General features: G+C 39.0%; 1 long non-coding RNA gene across 1 annotated transcript; it reads left to right on the forward strand.

The window, feature by feature from the left end:
* The first annotated feature begins 1221 nt into the window (after positions 1–1221).
* Positions 1222–4518, forward strand: LOC102221047. The gene is made up of 3 exons (XR_312736.2): positions 1222–1345; positions 2345–2438; positions 3527–4518. It is a non-coding gene; the product is annotated as an uncharacterized LOC102221047 (long non-coding RNA).
* The last annotated feature ends 14716 nt before the right edge of the window (positions 4519–19234 follow it).

The raw sequence follows: 19234 nt of genomic DNA on the forward strand, positions 1-19234 counted from the left end.
AGCTGTGGCTGCCGCTTCATTATTCGAGGGAGCCGCAAGGGTTACAAAGTGCATTTGTTCCCAGATGAAAAATATGTACAGAAACTCCAATGGCTGGAGTGTGTTTGTTTAGAGGAAAGAGGGCTTTCTAGTGGTGTGGGAAAAAAGTGTGTGTGCTAGTTGGGGGAAGAGAGAAACAAGCACGGAGAAATTTACAGAAGAGGTGTTTGATTTCTCAAATATCTGCACATATATTTACTTGACCTTCTCATTGTCAGTCTTTGCATTAATTCTCTTCATGCTTAAAACATAATAAAAACAGAAACAGCTGCTCTGCATTGGCTCTAGCTGTAACTACAAAAGTCTAAACGTAGGAAACATTGCAATATTAAGACATATTGCATGTCTTAATGTCATTACAGGACCAAGCTTTTTTTCATAATCACATATGGTATTATGTAAACTGTTAAAGATTATAAATAGACATTTATCCATTTTGTATTAATACATTCTGGTGCAAAATGTGTGAACCAACAATAGGAGTAATATACATCAACACAATACCTTACATTTATTAATATTGTCAAGATAAGAACTATTTTACTATCCTTTTTTCTCTTTCTTCTAAGTGCCACACTTAGTTTTTAACTGAGTACCTAAAGTTGTCAAAATTCAATAATTTTATCAAAAGTCAATATAAGTATAGGTCTATAAGCCTATGCATATGATTTTTTAGTCTACGTTTGTGCTGTAAAGATGTGCTATTCTTAATTAAATGCTTAAAGAGAACTTTAAACTCATACTTAATTCTTAAAAGTTTTTATTTTATAGTGCATTTTTAATAAATATAAATAATTATAAAAAACATTATGTGCATTTTAATCTTATTTTATAAATGAACAAATCAATCTAGTTTGAGAAACATCTTCTAGTACTTCTGTTATTGATAATTGTGTTGCCGTCTTCCTCTGTGAAAAATACATTTATTATAATCTTACTGATGTTATTAATTCCATGTCTGATTCTAAATTTCTTTGTATCTTTTTTATGTTTCTGAATTATTGCACTTCAAACAATTTGTCAGGTAGTTTGATTTCATTGCCCTCAGCTGAGTCTCTATCCACAATCATATTACTGGAGTAAACTACTGTAGCTTTGCTTGAGCTTGAGAGTGTTGACTTTTGCGTTGTCCTGCGCAGTCGCCACCCGCCTGAACAGCCTCGCTTTCCCATAATTCCCTAGTGATAGAGAACCATTCATCACGGAGCAGCACACAGCAGCAGAGCTAACATGTCAGACAAGAAGCAGACCGTAGACTTGGGCTTATTGGAGGAGGACGACGAGTTTGAGGAATTCCCAGCTGAGGGTAAATATTTTTGCGTGTTTTGTGAATATATAAGGTGCTCGTTTAACTTTGAACAGGATATCCGCAGCCCTAAAATTATCGCTGCGAGGCCGCGCGCAGTGACTCAGCTAGGCTAGCCGCATTAGCATTAGCTAGCTAACCGAAAAAAAACAACAACGTTCCACTGAAACTGATTTATTTAACCACAATAATCAAATCTTCTAACATGTTGTCTCTGGACTGTATGAGAAAACTTGCATGTAATGGTTCTCTGCCATACCACTTCTCATTTTTACTGTACAAGCTGTAGCTCATCACAGCTAGCAGTGTGTCACAACGATATCATAGAATGAGACACAGTTTGCATTAAAATATGTAAAGGTTGTGAACTTAAACAGAAAAAAATGGCCTTATTTGTTACCTACTGTAAATACATTTTCAGCAAATGTTCGTATACATGCTCTACTTCTAGCCAGAAGGCATGACGCATATTACACAATAAACCTTTTATAGGCATTAACAGAGAACATTATAACCTGGGATGAATACAGTAAAGATCTCCTTGAATCCTTTTCGACTTAATAATAAAGATAGGGATTTATTTTATTATTGACTTTAGCGCTAGTGTCAAATACAGACCAAAAGGATGTGTGTCTGAATATGGCATGCAGCCCTGCTTACACTACTTTTAGCGCTTTTGACGTAGGCAATGTTTTTAGCAACGGGTTAATTAAACCTGAGCTCACAAATAAATACATTTCATTACATTGGTGAAAACAATACATGGTTATTCGTCTGCTACATAATGAAAACATTATGAGCAGACTTTGTTTGATTTACAATTCAACTTATCTTAAGGTCAGTCGAACACTGTTTTGTCGGACCAAAACTTCAACATTATACACCTACTTTGTTGTTGGCAGCTATAGAAAAAGGGCTTTTTCCTGTTTAACTTTCTGCCTGAGAGTTTAACATACAAATATATAACTGTGACTCAAACTGATCTGCTGTAAATGTCAGATTGGACGGGGCTGGATGAAGATGAAGATGCTCATGTTTGGGAAGACAACTGGGACGACGACAACGTAGAAGACGATTTCTCAAATCAGCTGAGGTAATGACTAATGTAGCACTATAAATTATATTAAAGCTCTCACTTAGCTAAGCACAGCAACATACCAAGTTGAACAGTGCAGTGGAAATAAATGTTTTGGGTTTTTTTGTATTTTTTTTTTTATGTCTCCCGTCTCCCTTGATGAGTGTTAAATTTATTTAACTTGCATTTTAAATCCTCTTCCTTTGGCCCTTGTGTGATTCACTGAGACCCCTATGTTTTGCTGTGCAGATAAAATAACAGTTACAGCTTTTGTTTCACCAATTTATACTATTTTGAAGTTGTCTATCTGGGTTTCATGTAATGGTGCCGATATGACATATTTGTATTAACAATGTTACATCAAACAATGCAATGTAGCCTCATCTGACATTCTCAGCAAAAGTTGTATCAAAATCAAAAGTTACATCAGGGTCACAAATATTTTTGTTTACCTCATGTTCTTCCTGTTTTGTGCAGCCGGCAGTCTTGAACTTTGATATATGGCAGGGGCTAATTATGTAGGGGAGGGGATTCTTACTGTCCTGCTGTTCTTAGATTGTCTTTTTCTGCTGCTTTTCTATAGATCACTTTTCCAGTAATGGTAGTGTACCATTTCATATTTCATGATTAGTTTTTAATGCCCTAATTAGGTCTAAAAATCAGCATATGAAATACAAGAAATGTAATTAAGTTTGATCTTAACAGGATTTATGTTCGGAAAGTTATCTCCAGGTCTGTAATGCTTTGAAGGCGCATATGTAATCAATAACTGTTGATAGATAAGTGGTGGCTCTGTTTATGTTTGAGTACACTTAGAACTTAGTAATAGTAATATGCTATTTTATTTAGTTCAATTACAATAGACCTACCATTAAGTTGTTTCTTAAAGATATCATTATTGTTTAAGGGCACAGCTGCCATCTGCATGTATAATCATCAAATCCATAGCTGCATGCATTATCTAATATTTATGTAGTTCTTTTTCTCTCTCTTCCATCTCTTAATGGTTCTTACAATCAATACCAGAGGGTACTTATGCCCCAACCACCCACCCGTAATCATCTCTGCTGACTTGATCTTTTCTATTTTCTTTCTCCTTCCTGCAGAGCGGAGCTGGAAAAACATGGTTACAAGATGGAGACGTCATAGTGGCTCGCACTAATTCTCTGTTCAGTGACGTTGGACATGGACATTTATATTTGATCATCTCTGGATGGCCGTTTGTCACAAGAAGACTTTCAAGGATTATAATTCGTTTCATTCTTTCTTTTTTTTGTAATAAAAACTGATGTTTAGGAGGAAAAATGTTTGAGTTTTATTTTTTTCTGCTGACAAGTTTTACTTCCATTAGTACCTGGTTTGATTTTAATCCTAAATTATTTTTAACGTATCTTTAAGTAGTGATACATTTCTTTTATCGGGTAACAAATCTTTAAGTAATAATACAAAATATCTTGTATTTTTCATACAAAATAATCAATAGGTTTTTGGTACATACACCATAACTTTGTTGCAGGTATCGAAGAAAACCCTGTTTTGGTTTGATATATGTGCAATTTTTAAAATGGGTTAATCTTAGGGGGGGAAAAAACCCCATCTTGAACTGCTAAACTACCCTTTTTTCCTCTAAGGGTGTATTCAGACCAACCCAGGATTAGAGTCCTGAATCAGACTCTAATCCGTTTGTCTAGAAAGTCCGAGTTTTTGGAGAGAACTGAATGCAAATTTGAATTCCAAAACAGACTTCAAAACCGAACTCTGATCCGCCTAAAAACCTAAGTCTCGGTCGGGTTGAAGTGGACTCTAAAACGGTAGAAAATCTGTCTGAATGCAACCTGACTAGAGACTGTTTCAAAAGCAGAAAGTTAGCTACAGTGCAGGACATTCTGGTAAATATATTACTCTGCTCTGCGGGTTAACGAAGATGTTGTGTCAGTTGTCATATGAACCGGTTTGCGTGTCAACACTAAGCAAGGAAAAGCAGAATATAAATGGTTTGAAGTTGTTTTACAACCTTTTTATCAGCTTATTGTCCCATTGCTGTGGTGTTCTGTAGCTGCTGTAATTTTTAAACCTTTAATAAATGACAAAAACTGAATCTGAAAAACTGAAATTGTTTAAACATAATCATCAAATAGGATGGAGGAATTTGCTTAGTCCTCTCTTGCATCTTGATAGAAACCAAACTGTGTATAGATTTATATCAAGGGAGAATACGTACAAACGTCAGCAATTTTCTCAGCTTTAATTTAAGCCATGTTTATAGAAATCGGGTAAGAAATAAAGGCGCTGCGATCATTTTTGTGATTCCTGCTCATCCCGTCTGGTTTAGTGGACAGACTCACCGCGACTAGTGCAAGCGGCTAACAGGCGATGTCCAAACCAGTAATGTATATCAATGAAGAAGTCCTACAACCGCTAAAATCGGACACTGCTCCGTTTTTGTTTACTTTTTGTGAAGAAGAAAGTTGCGCTGGTCTTCTTCAGAGGTTTTGTGTCGATTCCTTCAGTAGTTCTTGGTGCAGAGGCGACGCAGGGGAACAGGTTTTTCAGTCAGTTTTAGTCGTTTGACAGTGGAGTGTGAATGCGAACTAGAGTTATGAAAATGTAACAAATGTTGCAATTTTAGTCCCCAGTCGAACCGAGTCTACCAGACTATCCGGTCTGAATACACCCTAAAATTGTTCTTTAACTTTGGGTTACATATATTTCTGAATTCCACTCAGACTGCTGTACTGCACGAACTGAAATGTATTATTTGGCTTCAGTATTTTTACTGATAACTGTCAGGAGATGACAGTGTGACAAAGGAGTGAACAAAAAGTGTGAGACAAGAGAAAATTGAGACGTACATAAACTGTTCACACAATCCAAGCTAGCGTGTGAATGTGTGCTTTCGGTGGATGCCACACATCCACAGTCGGTTCCTTGGAGCCAAGCTGCACAACACTCCCCTCCTTCCCTCCCCTCCTCCCTTCTCAACCCCACAGTGCTGAGCCGAGTCCCTGAAGGAGAGATTATCCACTGCCGTGTTTGTCAGAGGTGGGGAGGGGGTCTCAGCATGGGGCCTGCCATGCCTGGGCCTGCCCCTTACTGCCAGCCAGGCCCTTCTCTTCCGCTCAACACAGCAGGGACTCTCGTACTGAACCAGAGGCCAATTTAATCCCGCCACACTCCTCCAGTGAAATGATTTCTCTGTGTTTTCAACACTCTTGGTCCAAGAGTCCCAATGAGGTGAAATGGATGCCAGTGAGACCAAAGGCCGCTTCCTCTTGAAAACAATACACTGCCACAGTTTTTGCTGCTAATTTTTGTTCTGCAGTAATATCTGTACAACACTTGGTGTTTTTCAAAGACTTGATTTACATGGTAAATATGCAAAATCAAAATGTTAAGCATAAATATATTGTAAAACATATTTTCTACTTTTATGTAAGGTAGTCATGACCATAGCAAAATACAAATAATTCTGTAGAAACAAATCAATAGAACAAATGCTGTATGAAGGCTTTTTTGGCGTTAAATAAAAGACAAAAAGTAGTTATTTCTTTAGATCAATTTATTTGGATGATGTGGTAAATATTTATATAACCTGGAGCTTTGGTAATAGTCATGTGACAGAAAGTAAATCAAGCCTTAACCTCTTAACTTTCACCCCCCGCCCCCCCAATAAGTTATTTACTTAATATGAGGGGAAAGCTATTAGAAATAATAACAATAAAAGAAACTGTCATATTTAATCAACAAAAAAATGGGCAAACCTTTACTAGATATTTTAAAATGTAGGATCTTACTATGTGTTATTTTTATAATTCATGCTACAGAAATAACCCCAAACCGCATAAGCTGCATTAGATAACCAGATTAATAAAAAGTTACTAATTCAGATTATTACACCCTTATAACAGTGTGACCAAAAGAGATGATTAAAAAAAAAGTCCTAATTTCAGTTCAGTTTAAATATACTTTATTAATTATAAGGACAAATCCAATATTCTAAGTCATATTAGGCAGGTTTCCCCAAAGAGATCACGTAGAGAATGATTACTGTGGGCAAGAAGGATTTCCTGTAGCAGTCAATATTACTTGACCTGAAGAAGCCTCTGACTGAACACAGTTTGTTGACTTATAACAGTCCGGTGAACCAGATGCTCAAAGTTGTCTGAAATTTTTCATTTATTATTCTATGAAAAATCCTTCTTTTGCACAATCATCTCCAGAGGAACAGAATCTGCCTTATTTACCAACATGTTGAGCTAACGCTAACGCTGCCACCCCAACAGATGATAACAGAAGACATTGCTCTCTCCACCACCGACCCATAGAAGATATGCGGCATGCTGCTTCAAACACAGAACGACCTACGCTTCCTCACGAAGTACAGTTTTCTGTGGGCCTTCCTGTAGATGGATTCACTCTCTTGTGTTTACAATCTGTTGCTAAGTGTTGAGGTGTTTACACGTGCTTAAAAAATAAACGGATCACTTTTGACTAATTAAAGTTTTGGTTTCTCCGCTGCCGTCCGCCTTTGTTTCAACAGAGCCAACATTTTAAGCCTTCAATGCTTTATAGCTCAACGTGAGTTACTTAGAATCTGGTGTTACTCACCAGGTGTAACTCACCAGATTCTAAGTAACTCACGTTGAGCTATTAAGCATTGAAGGCTTAAAATTTTGGAAACATGGTAGCTTATAGGCTCTATTTTGCATGTTCAAAGACTGAAAAAGTTTAAGCATGTTGACAAGCATCTGTCAGTCACTTCTATCCTTCAGGGAAAATACCAAATCCCTGTTTTTCCTTGAGTTATTATCTCAATTATCTGTAAATCACAGCCAAACAGATCTCTTGAGGACAGAGTCTATGTTGCATGCTCCAGCTGCCGCTGATATAGTTATTAATGAACAAAATAAAACATTGTGCCGAGGCACGCTGCAGAAAATAAAAGCAAGGTTTGGTGTTTTGGCTCTGACGTGCAGGTCACTTAGATCTGTTTATGCCCGTGAAACTAAGAGCCCTGGGCTCAGATGCTCATGCGATGGGCTGGGAAGTCACTCGAGTGAGAGAAATCGGTAAGTGAGAGGAACAGAGGAGGACCTGTGACCATTTTGTTTGTGCTGAGAGCGTTAAGATTGCTCCCCAGCGTTTGACGCAGTCGAGGCTCTCAGTGGGCCCGTCGATATTCAGCCACACAAAGATCACAAAGCCTGCAATTCTTCCGTCCCATTCAGTCGTGCTCTTAATTTTTGCATCTGTTGTTACACCGTCGTTGGCAACCTGGCTTGAACGAGTCACGGTGACTCTTGTTAAATATGGCTTACACAAATAATAAGCGTAAGTTCAATCATTTCCACAAAAAAAGAAGAAGTTAAACTTTGCATCAGTGAGTTCCTAAAGGCTGCAAACTGATTCTTTTCTTCCAGACTCTTTGATAAGCATTCTCTTATTTGCAAATCGTTTTTTTTTTTGTTTTTTTTTTTGTTCCCTCTGCCCACGCAGTTCTGAGACCACATGCAAGAGAGCAGCCAATCGAACTGTGGCGAGAACTATTTCATAACACTTCATGTTGGGAGATGGCAGCTCCATTGTTCTCAAGGCCCACAAGCCTGTGGGCGAGAGTCCCTGCCGCGTCTGCACTGTAGAAACACACCAGCCTCTCAGGCTATATTTTCCTTTTCTTTTCTGCAGAGGCTACTGTGACCGCTTCAGCTCCCTCGGCTCAGTTCTGCCTCTCTCCCCGCTTCTCCCCTTTCTCTTCGATCCCTTCAGCGGTGCGGCGGGGTGAGGATGAAGCTGTCGTTGCACAGCTAGGAAGCGTGCAGCTGCTACTATAATAGCCATAATTGCACGTTTCTTTTGTTGGGCTGAAATTAACAGTGGGGCTACAATACTACTACTAACCCCCCCCCCCCAAAAAACCACCAAGTAAAGATGGAGGGGTAAGGTTTTTTTTTTTTTTTTTTAACTCAGGAGTGCATTTACCAGAGAGACTGCCAACCCATTGCAGAATGGCCCACACCTGCATGCTCGCACCCCCGCTAAAGTAAACACAGATAATAAGGTATAATTACTTTAGAAAATAATAACGAGGAGGAACCCTTAAGACCCCCCCCCCTCTTCTCTTAGTGACAAAGGGCTGCTTGTTTATTGTGGGGGGTGAAACAGCCCCTAAGGATGATGGCGAGTGCCCTATCAAAAGTCCTGAGGGCCCTACTGAGAGTCCCTTATAGGACAGCCATCAGTGTCAAGGGGGACTTGGGCTTTTAAGTCTTTTTTTTTTTACGTTAACTGGCTCAATTAACCAGTATGGACGGACCACAGGCCACTTTTTCTGCTCCATTCATGCTCCAAAAATGATCCTGTGTTGTCTTCTTCATTGATACGAGATCTGAAGGAACACATAAAAGCAAGATAATAAGATCTGCTATATCTATTTATTTACACGAGAAAAGAGAAGATGATTTTCACTGCTGATGTGGTTCAAAACAGTTTCATAGCTTAGGGGTAAACAAATGCTGTTGGCAGCTCGAATAAATAAGGACAGTTTCACAGTATTTACGCAAAAAATGTGCCATTTCTTTTTACAAAATGATCTAAAATCAAACAATGGCGCTAAGTGCAGGACAATCCTGAAGGAAAACTTGTTTGGGGGGCTGCAGAGTGTGTGAGACTGATGCTGAGGTTCACAGTCCAGTTGGACAAAGACTTTATAAATATGAAGCAAGAGCAACAATAAAGTGTTTTTTAAATCAAATTATCTTAATGGTTTAGAGTCATCTGAGAAAAAGCTTCTGCTTAAATCCAGAGAGAAAAGTCTGGTCCATCCGGCTCTTTCTTTGGCCCTTTAAAAAGACTGAATGATGAAAAAAGAAGAAAACGGTTTTTGCAGTTTTCAAAATGTAACTTTTTAAAACCTTGGTGTGCCTCAATACCGATATCAGGCCCACGTCTGGGCCTTAATAGTGCTCTTCACACTATAGTTGCTTGTGTGTGCTTACTGTCCATCAGCAACCACAAGAGCTCTGAGTGTTTTGGTAAACCAAAGGTAAACACATTGGGAAACATGCTTATCCACTTACAAGCGGAGGCCACACATATTTTCACTGAAAACCAAGCCAGAGACAGCATAGGGTTATTTGGTCTAATCTAAAAGACTTAAAAACAAAGGGACGCATAAAACCAAACCTGGTTAATTAGGAGCTAAATCCCAATAAATTCCATTGGTGAACATGTTCTTTCTTATTAGTTCAAGTTTATTGCAGAATATAAAGAGGAAAGCCAGCAATTTGCAATATTTCAGAGTTGTTTTTTTTTTTTCATGGCACCGTTTGTCAAGAAAGCAAAAGGAATCAGAAAGTTTCATGGTGCAGCCAAGAATAATCTAGCACATAGATGATCATTAAATATTTAATTGATGTTTTTTCTGTTTCCCCTTTCCCCCCCCCAAACTTATACTCAGAAGAGGCAGCCTTGTCAGACGTGTTTCTCTAATCAGATCTCCAGAACAGATTGTTTGTACCACAGTTTTTGAAGAGATGAGAATGGATTTCATGTGTCTGGACATCAAATTACCTTCTGCTGTGAAGTTTGGAGGTGTGTGGAGTTGTTTCTGAGCGCCGGCTTCTTTAGATCTTTGTCTTTCAAGGAAACGGTGGCGTTGCTCCTGGTTCTTTTTCTCTCTTGGAAAAAAAGAATGCATGTCTTTAAAAATATGTTGCAAATTGAAATCATGTATGCATTTTTATTTTTTACTTTAAATCCTCTGCAACCAATTGCTTTCAGAAGTTTGTTTATCAGAGTCCGCAATTTGAAACCTAGCAAAAAAAAAAACAACCATCCATTTAAACTGGACAAGGAAAGCTTTAATCAAAGAAGCATTCAAGAAGTCCATGAGAACTCTGGAGGACGCTGCTCAAGTAGGAGAATCTGTCAACAGGATGACCATTTGTTGAGCAATATTTAAATGCTGCTTTTATGTTAGGAGCTTCTACCATTAAATGAGCTCTTACCATAAATGTTCAGAAAGAACATGCGTATGTTATGTATGGACACAGCAAACGTGTGGAAGAAGTGTGCAAAACATTTGAGGCTGGGACGAAAGTTCACCTAGCAGCACACCAATCCTAAACATAAAGACAAAACAACAATGAAATGGTTTCGATTCAAGCATGTTCATTAATTGAGAAGAAAAAAAGAAAAGTGTGTTCATGTGTCAAGTGAAAAATTGTTGCTGTGATATAAAAGTGAAGTCTGGTTTCCACAATATCTTTATTCATGTGAAGATTAAAGTTTATTCTGCTCTATTTGATAGAAAGCCTAGTCAGACCTAAAAAAAACAAAACTGATGTTCACAGAACGTGAGGTCTTTTGCAAAGAAGAATACCATTAGGTTTATCGTTTTTAAACTGGATTTCTTGACTGAATGCAATGGTGTAAACTAAGTGAATGCTGCAAAACAATCCAACACATTCTCACTCCCGACTCGTCATATGTGCCGGGTCGCCACCTTTTCAGTGTCCAACCAAATTAAAGGTGTGAAAACTGAACTACAGTATTAAAAACATGCACTTTCTCCCATTTTTCAATGCTGTTACAAAACTGAAGACCTCACTTAAGAGTGAGTGTTGAGCCACTTTGGTGCAGGACTCCATAGCTGCGGTTGAACATCTAAAATGGAAATATCTGACTCCACCTAGTGACACATGCAACCAGCAGATACAAAATCTGGGTTGCATTTCATGCTTTCCTCTAACACCACTAAGTGTTTTGACGAGTGCCGTTGCAGTGCAGCTTAAAATATGAATAAATTCATATGAGCATGTGAACATGACACTGGATAATTCAGACAACGTGGGATCATGCCACAGCCTCACTGTCACTTAAATCCATCCAGATTTTAACCCGGTCTGACGTGGTGGCACACAAGAAGAAACAGATGGACGTGTTTCAGTTGAATGCGATCCCTGTGAAAACACAAGACTCTGGTTTGAAGTCAGAACACATTAGGCCTGCCCTCACTCTGTTGAGCACTGTAAGATATATATATATATATATATATATATATATATATATATATATATATATATATATATATATATATATATATATATATATATATATATATATATATATATATATATATATATGTATATATTCAAAAACTTTAGAAGTTTATGATACAATTTATAGTAAATCAGTTTTTTTTAATGTTCTTATCTTCCCAACTTACATGTTAATTAGGAGACAGTTCATAAATTTGTATTAAACAAGTCACATCATTAGATAGGAAACAGAAATGATATTTGAGAAGTTCACACTAATCAGTCAGCGCTCGACAATACAAAAGTAGGTTTAGAGGATGAAAGTAAAAGGAAAGGCTGAATCCTTGTGATGTAGAATAATGATTTTTGTGTCTTCTGCGTAAAGTAGGAGGACATTTTGGCTCACTGATAACATGGACACCATGACTTTCTGGTATTGTGAGGACACAGAAATATAAAGCTGTTTGTCATTGTTATAGGTATGAAAGATCTCCATAGACTAGCGTTAGCATGTTGAGCAGATGTGGCCAGAGAATAGTCTTGACGAAGCCCACATCTTTGTTCGCTTAGATTTATACTTTCCCAACTGATATAAATTAGTCTTGAACAGTTTCAAAAAGTCCCCCACAAATGACCAGTCTATCAAGCCGTATATGCTATGATCAAATGTGTAAGGAATTCAGAGATTTTAGTCTTGTTTCTCTACGTTTCTTAATAAAAGTTAATGTGGCTCAGTTAAAAAACTTATGATCATGTATTGATTCAGGAGAAAACTCTAAATAAACTAAGTTGCAGCATGCCAAAGCAGTCTAATTAAATGCTTTTATGGACTCGGATAATGTGGTGACACAAAGACGAAGTTGTGCATCATCAGCAAAGGAATTATTAGAGCCGTTGTACTTTATTGCCAGATCTGGCTGGATTGTAGAGACTTAATAAAAATGGGACGAGAATAGAGCCTCGAGGGACCCTATGTGTGACCTTTGTTTGCTTGTGAAATAACACAAAGTAGTCCTAAATAGTACAAGAAATTCCTACCTCAGTTTTCCAGTGCACCAGTCAGTATGTTCGATTCAATTCAGTTCAGTTCATTTCAGTTTCATTCACATAGTACTCTATAAACATAAAGTGCTCAGTAAAACACATACAACCAAATCACAAATAAAAGAGTCTGTAAAGCTCTATTTAGGACCTTGTTACTAAGAGTTTAGAAGTTACAGACCCATCAATTATTTAATTATGAAAAAACTGGCAAAGCAGCTTTCCAATCGCTAACACAGTAGCATGTTTTGTTTTAAACATAAACTTCAAAAAGAACCTAAAAACCTGAAAGTGTTTCTTGTCTTTTTTACTCAGCCCAGTTCTTTTATGAACGCTGTGTGGGTAATAGCTGCTGTAATTAAGGGTCTAATGTAAGATGAACCAGTGTTGCATGTGAGTCATCCTCGCGCCATCATCAAACCATAATGTGCAACCGAGCCAAATGGGCCAGCCATGATGTGATGGCAGCGTGTTTTTAACTGTGACGTCTCCTGCAAATGAACACAATCAGATTGACGCTAAATTGTTCAGACTGAAGCTATTAAAAATTGTGCATAAATGTAGGTAAGCAGCGTGACAGAAAGTGTTTTTACTACAGTACAATAAATTTACCCTCCAACCCCCCATTTCCAAGCTTCTTTCCTTTGCGCCCAGAACACATCGCAATTAAGGGAGTTTGTTTTCTATTTTTTGCTCCCAGATTTTAGCCCTGTCCCCTCCCGAACCTTCAATATCTGAATGCACACGCTTCCGCCATCCACCTGTCCTGCTGCACTTAATGAGCCCCAGACGGTGAAGAATGAGAAATTAAAGCGGGGGGACAGAGGCGGGGGATTTTAGAAGAGTTTTCCGCCAGAGCAACAAAGCAGACTTGATGTTATTATCATACGTCGGGAATCATTTAGCCTGTAAAAATTGTAATTAATCAATCATCAGATCCACTCACGCACTTCTATGAAACCCAACATCGCTGGAGATCGACCTGAGTCGTGCTGACCTATGACAAATCAATGTTCAGCCAACATTTATAGGATGTCTCAGAGGTCAATCAGCTTTGAGTAATTACATGTCGCAAAAATGTGCACAGAAAGGAAACAGTTGCAGGAAAAAGTCAATTAAAGACATCTAACGTTGCACAAGACAGGGCAAGTCCATATGACGGCCGCAGGGTAAATTTAACACCTCAACTACGAAAATGAACACAGTGAGTCAAACACTTTGAATCTCAGTGTGTGCAGGGCTAAAAGAAAACAGAACAAAAAAAAAAAAAACAGTGCATACACAAAGTTAGAAAACGGGACTAAACGTCCATCGCCGTCTTTACATTTCATCTTGTTTTTCTCTGCTTCACATGCACGCACACACGCAGAGACACGTCTGGCAATCCAGGGTGGGAGGCCTTGGCCAATGCAGCCACAGTAGACTGGTCCCAGTCCCAACAAGGAAACAATTAATCATGTGTGAGCGGCTGTCTGAGCGGCTGCTCTCTGGACAACAACAACACTCAGCCATTTATCTCCCCTGAAGGCAGGACAGCCAGCACACCATGCAGGCATGCACGCATCCTCACACACACACGCACACACTCCCCCACATGTGGAAGAAGAACAAAGACACGCTCTCAAAACTCTGAAAATCATCCGCATTTGCAATGTTAAATTCCACATGCAAAGAAATCACATTAATGCAAGCTCATGGACATGTCTGACAGCAGACAGGAATTATATTTTGCGATGCAGATGCAAGGAAACAGACACTCGCAGGTTTTTGTTGCATCCTACTCAGATGGACGTCGGGATGACATATACAGAGTCTACATGCTCCACATGTCTGGCATCAAAGACAAACAGCTCAGCATTCCTTCACAGGTCATTTGAAGGAAGTAGTGATTTTTGATATGGTTGCTGTGGCTCCACTCCCAGGGAGCCATTCTGGGTGATGCACTGTAAGCTCTTCAACAAAAAGTTGGGCCTAAACTGTTCACTATTCTTGGTTGCATTTGATCATCTCTGATTAGAAATCTAAAATAGGCCACTCCAAATTTATCTTGAATTCTTCTACCGAAAGACAATTCTTTAAAACCCATCATATTTCTGAAATGAGCATTTTTTTCTGCTTATATTTTTGGAATGAGGATCACCTTATAATAAGACAAGCATAAAAATTGTAACCCAGACTATTCATCCCCTTAACTTAATTATTCAATGCTGATAACCAATTTTTTTTAATTGTAGGCTTGATTTGTGTATCCTACTATTTGTAAGAAAATAAATTAATATCCTTATTTTCTCATAAATAAAACTAATGTCTCGTTACGAATCCACACGAAAAATGAGAGGCGTTCATGCAAGAATGGGCGGTGTTTGTAAGCGACCCTCTAGACATTTCACACCTGGTTTGCTGTGACTACCATGAAGACAAAGTGGAAAGACGGCCATTTTTTCACTTTCCTGAAATGATTGAGCAGAGTTGGGTCGACAGTCACTTTTTTGTCCGGAAATTTTGTCCTCCTTAATTTAACTCTTGGCCTTCCAGGATGCTGGCAGGAAAAGTTAAGAGTGAGTCAAAGCAGACAGAACTTGCTGAGATGAAATAGGAAATTTGTCATTTATTCCTCATTGCTACATCTGCCTCAGACAGCGGGCTGGTTTGTGAGTGTAGGCGTGTGGATGTGTGGTTAAGCATGTGCAATCTGAGCATATAGCCAAACGTTTATGTTGATTTAAAAGTGAGTGTCTGTTTTGGGAATTGCTGTAACCCTGTGTGCATCTGCATGTGTGTGTGTGTGTGTGTGTGTGCGTGCTACTGCATGTTCCACATAGCGGGGAGAAAAAAAGCTGTCTAAACCCCAAGAGAAGCAAACAAAGAAGCCGGTGTGCGTTTCAGGATGAGGGATCTGGATGGCATCAGTAGAGCTGGGCAGATTAGTCGTGACACGGGTTACTTCTGAGGTCCCTGGTGAGAAACACATTGTTGCAGTTTGTAGTTGAGAAGAAGCTTTGAAGCTTGTGTTATCGCACCATTGTTTTTGCTTTCAACATGGCGACCTGCCTCTGATTCAAGATAAGATTAGATAAAGATAAAAATTCAAGATAAAAATATTGCACATGAACTAAATAGTTACAGTTTCCCCAACTTTTGAACGCCCTTCTTAAACTTGTTTTGCAACTCCACTGTGATGCCACAAGTGTGGTGCGGTTTGGTTTGGTTTGGTAATGGCAATTTCACATCCTCAAAAACCATAACTGTATTCAGAGATGGCTTTTGGTAGACTCAAGAAAGAAAAAAAGGGCTTTTGTACCAAATATTTTAGTAAAATTCAACAAAATGACGTATTAGAGAACAACAAAGTAAGGCTATAGTGTTTTATTTTTGATGTGAGCAATATGGCTCACTGCCAGGGTGACCATTTGTCGTGGGGCGGCAGCACTGCTGTGTAAAAACCAAAACCAGCAAAAATTATGTCAGTAGCATCCACTTGTAGAGAAGTTTGTCAATTTTCATGTTATGTTTTTAGGATAAAGTTAGCCTGGTAAAAACCAGCTCCTTGTCCTACGCTTCACTTCATACAGAGGGTCTGGACTCCTCGGCTTTTGTGAAGTGATTGCTTTCTGGAGGCGTCGACTCTGTTGAAGGTTTAATCGAATGGATCTGATTTTATCCAATCGCAAACCTTTGGTCATGACGTATGTAACGCGCCAGTTTGATGAAGGTTACTGGAGATTCATTGTGCTGGAGACAACCCCAGGGGTGGTAGGACCAGTAGTGAAGACGACATGCTAGCACAACAGATAGTTACCATGATGACTGAAGGCTGCTGCTGGACAATATTGACCAAGACATTACATTTCATTCTTAAACGAGCCCCGGTGCTAGTGTGTGAAGAGAGACAAGAAGATGTTGTTCCCTTCCCAAGTGTTTTGATATCCTGGCCTACTCTTTTGAACCTTAGATCCCTGGGTTGAACATGTTTTCCTGATTCACCTGTGCTTTAAACGGACAAAGAAAGGCAAGTGTTCTGTGTCAAATAAATTGTGTTAAAAATCTAAAAAAATGTCTGCACCATTTATCAAACACAGAGAAAAGAAATCAGTGAATTGTCTCATAATAGGAAAAAAAATGAGTGATTGAAAGAGAACCACAATTCAGTAGCAGCAGCAGCACTTTGTAAAGTGACAACATGGATAACTGAAACACGTTAATTCATATCTTGCATCCTAAAACTTTCAGCACCAACTTGAACTTCCATTAAGTCATTTAGACAAATGCAGCCATCCTCCCCTCGCTCCATCCGTCTTCAGCACAGGTGGCAGGCCGACAGGAAGAGGAACAGGAAAGGACTGAAGAAATTTGCCGCTGCTCTCGTTTTCCTTCAAAGACGAACGCCCCTCAGATAATTCCCCACAATGCTTCTTGCACGGAGGCCCCTGTGATCAGCGGTTATGAGAAAGCGCAGGGACCTGACAAACGACAGAAAAAAAAAGTGGGTAGCCTCCAATCGCTCCCTAAAAACTGGTTGTTCTCTCTTTGCAGGGAAGCATCTGGGTTCATTTATCCCCAGCCAGGCATCCTGTAGGACCCCTTTGCCCTCTCGGGTTGCAGGGTCTGAGCGGATCCCAGTATGGGTTCTTGTTGCTCACTAGTCAATCTGGACCATCTCAAATCTTACATCTCTTCATCAGGCCCAGATAGTGTAAAGTAGAGTTAGTACGGGCACTTCACCCAAGCTAAGAGGCGGTTTCATTCAGGAACAAGTGCTGCCTTTGGGCTCGGCAAAAATTTCATGGAAGATTGGAAAAAGGTGGAGCATGCAGGCGAAACCAGACCTCTTAAAACAGTTAAGTGCATCCATTTGCCAAAGCTAATTTTCTCTACAGATATATACAGTTCTGTCTGTATACCTTGACAAACAAATGAACACAAAAATATGAGCGTCGGAAACCTCCTGTGTCTCATGCCTGCAGGTGGAGAGTCTATCAGGCTCTATGTTCCGATGCGACCGTCCACTTTCCCCTTTGTGCCAAATGTCAGTGCGGGTTATCGGGCTTTACAGCTGAATGGAAACAGAGTGAGTCTGGCTTGCTACTTAAAGTAACTGAGAAGTTATTCAAACACCCAGTTATTATGGCGTAAACAAAGGCAGCCTGTCAAACGCTATTATAGATATGGTGTTTACAAGAATGCCACTTTAATGCACTGCATGCTATCTGCGATGATTAAGAATAGTATTTGACAACCTGATTGGAGTCAGTAGATTATAAGACGTAATGTTTTATTGTGAGGTGGGCACCAGAGCAAAAGGAGAAGGCTCTATTATCCTGCTAATAAGCTCCCTATCTTATTGATGAAGAATGATAATACACGTTTTTCTAACAAGGCGCTGAAAATGTTAAAATGGCCCTCATAGCAAATAGAGCTCAACATGTTTCGCATATCAGATGGAGACTGATTTCATAAGACGTGGTCACATAATTCCTCCTCTCACCACCTTCCCGCCCTTTATGCAGAACAGATTTTTTGTCTGAGTCACCCAGCTCCGACTGTCTGCTTTGTGGTTTTGGTGACACTTCGGCGGGTGCAACGGTTTACTCGTTGCACAAGGGAGCGTTTTCACACCGTGCTCGCGTTTTCAGAAATCTTGAAGTCCCGATGACACCGCCACAAGGCTTCCTGCTCGGGTGGGACTCGGTTAATTAGAGGGGAAGTGAAGTGGTAGCAATCAAGTGGTGGCACGTTTGCAGCTGCACTGTCCGTCGGCCGGACTGCTAATGTGTCCTCGAGCAGAATACATGTAATTTTAATATGTATATATATTTTTAAAATGTGCAATTGAGATGTGGATAAGTGTAAGATCTTTTTCCCAGACCAAAACGAACTGGTTTGCGGTGTCATAAAAAAAAGACAAGAAATTAGGAAATAAATCTGAGCACGTTTTTTTGGCCAGGCCCTCTTATATCATTTTCTCTTTCAGCAATAACTGACCATTATTAAGACCTAATTAGATACATATTTGTCATGCCTTTCAGCTCATGGACTCTAAGTAACATCCATAAAGTGATATACTTTGTCGTCAGCATAGTGTGAAATTGTCCAAAAAAAATCAAAGTAAATCAAACTTTATGTGTATAGCGCCTTTCAGCTACAAGATATTTCAAAGTGCTTTAAAATAAAAACACAAAAAAACAAAGTCATAGAACACACAGTCAACAATTGAAACATTACATTTTGCCATCGTTACAACATCATATTGTTGATTAATGTTTCATTGATTATGTTTCAAAAGCAACTCCAAACTGGTGGGTTTTTAATCTGGATTTAAAGGCACTCAGTGTTTCAGCTGTAAAGTGAGCAGATGGTAAAGCAACACAGATGACTGTAAAAGTAGCCGAGTGGTTTGCAAATTCTCAACTATGCACTTTTGCAGTCTTCCTCAGAATTCAGTTCACACCCGTCTTAGGAAGGTTTTGCTGTCACTTTGACAACAAATACTTAAAATAGTTCTCCCATGTTTTGATTCCCGTTAAGAATGCACACCCATAAACTACCTTGTTAAAACTTCTCCTCTGGTTTAACCCTGAACATTCAGTCTTTTTACTAGGATCTGGCATCAATTATTTAAGTAAAGTTTGACTGTGCTATCAGGGCAGACATTTGATTATTTGCCTCATTTAGGTGAAGTCATAGTTTGCAGAGAGTTTAAATGATCAGTTATTTTTATGCAAAGAAAAAGTTTTT

The sequence above is a fragment of the Xiphophorus maculatus genome, chromosome 13 (assembly GCF_002775205.1).
Source record: "Xiphophorus maculatus strain JP 163 A chromosome 13, X_maculatus-5.0-male, whole genome shotgun sequence".
NCBI lineage: Eukaryota > Metazoa > Chordata > Actinopteri > Cyprinodontiformes > Poeciliidae > Xiphophorus > Xiphophorus maculatus.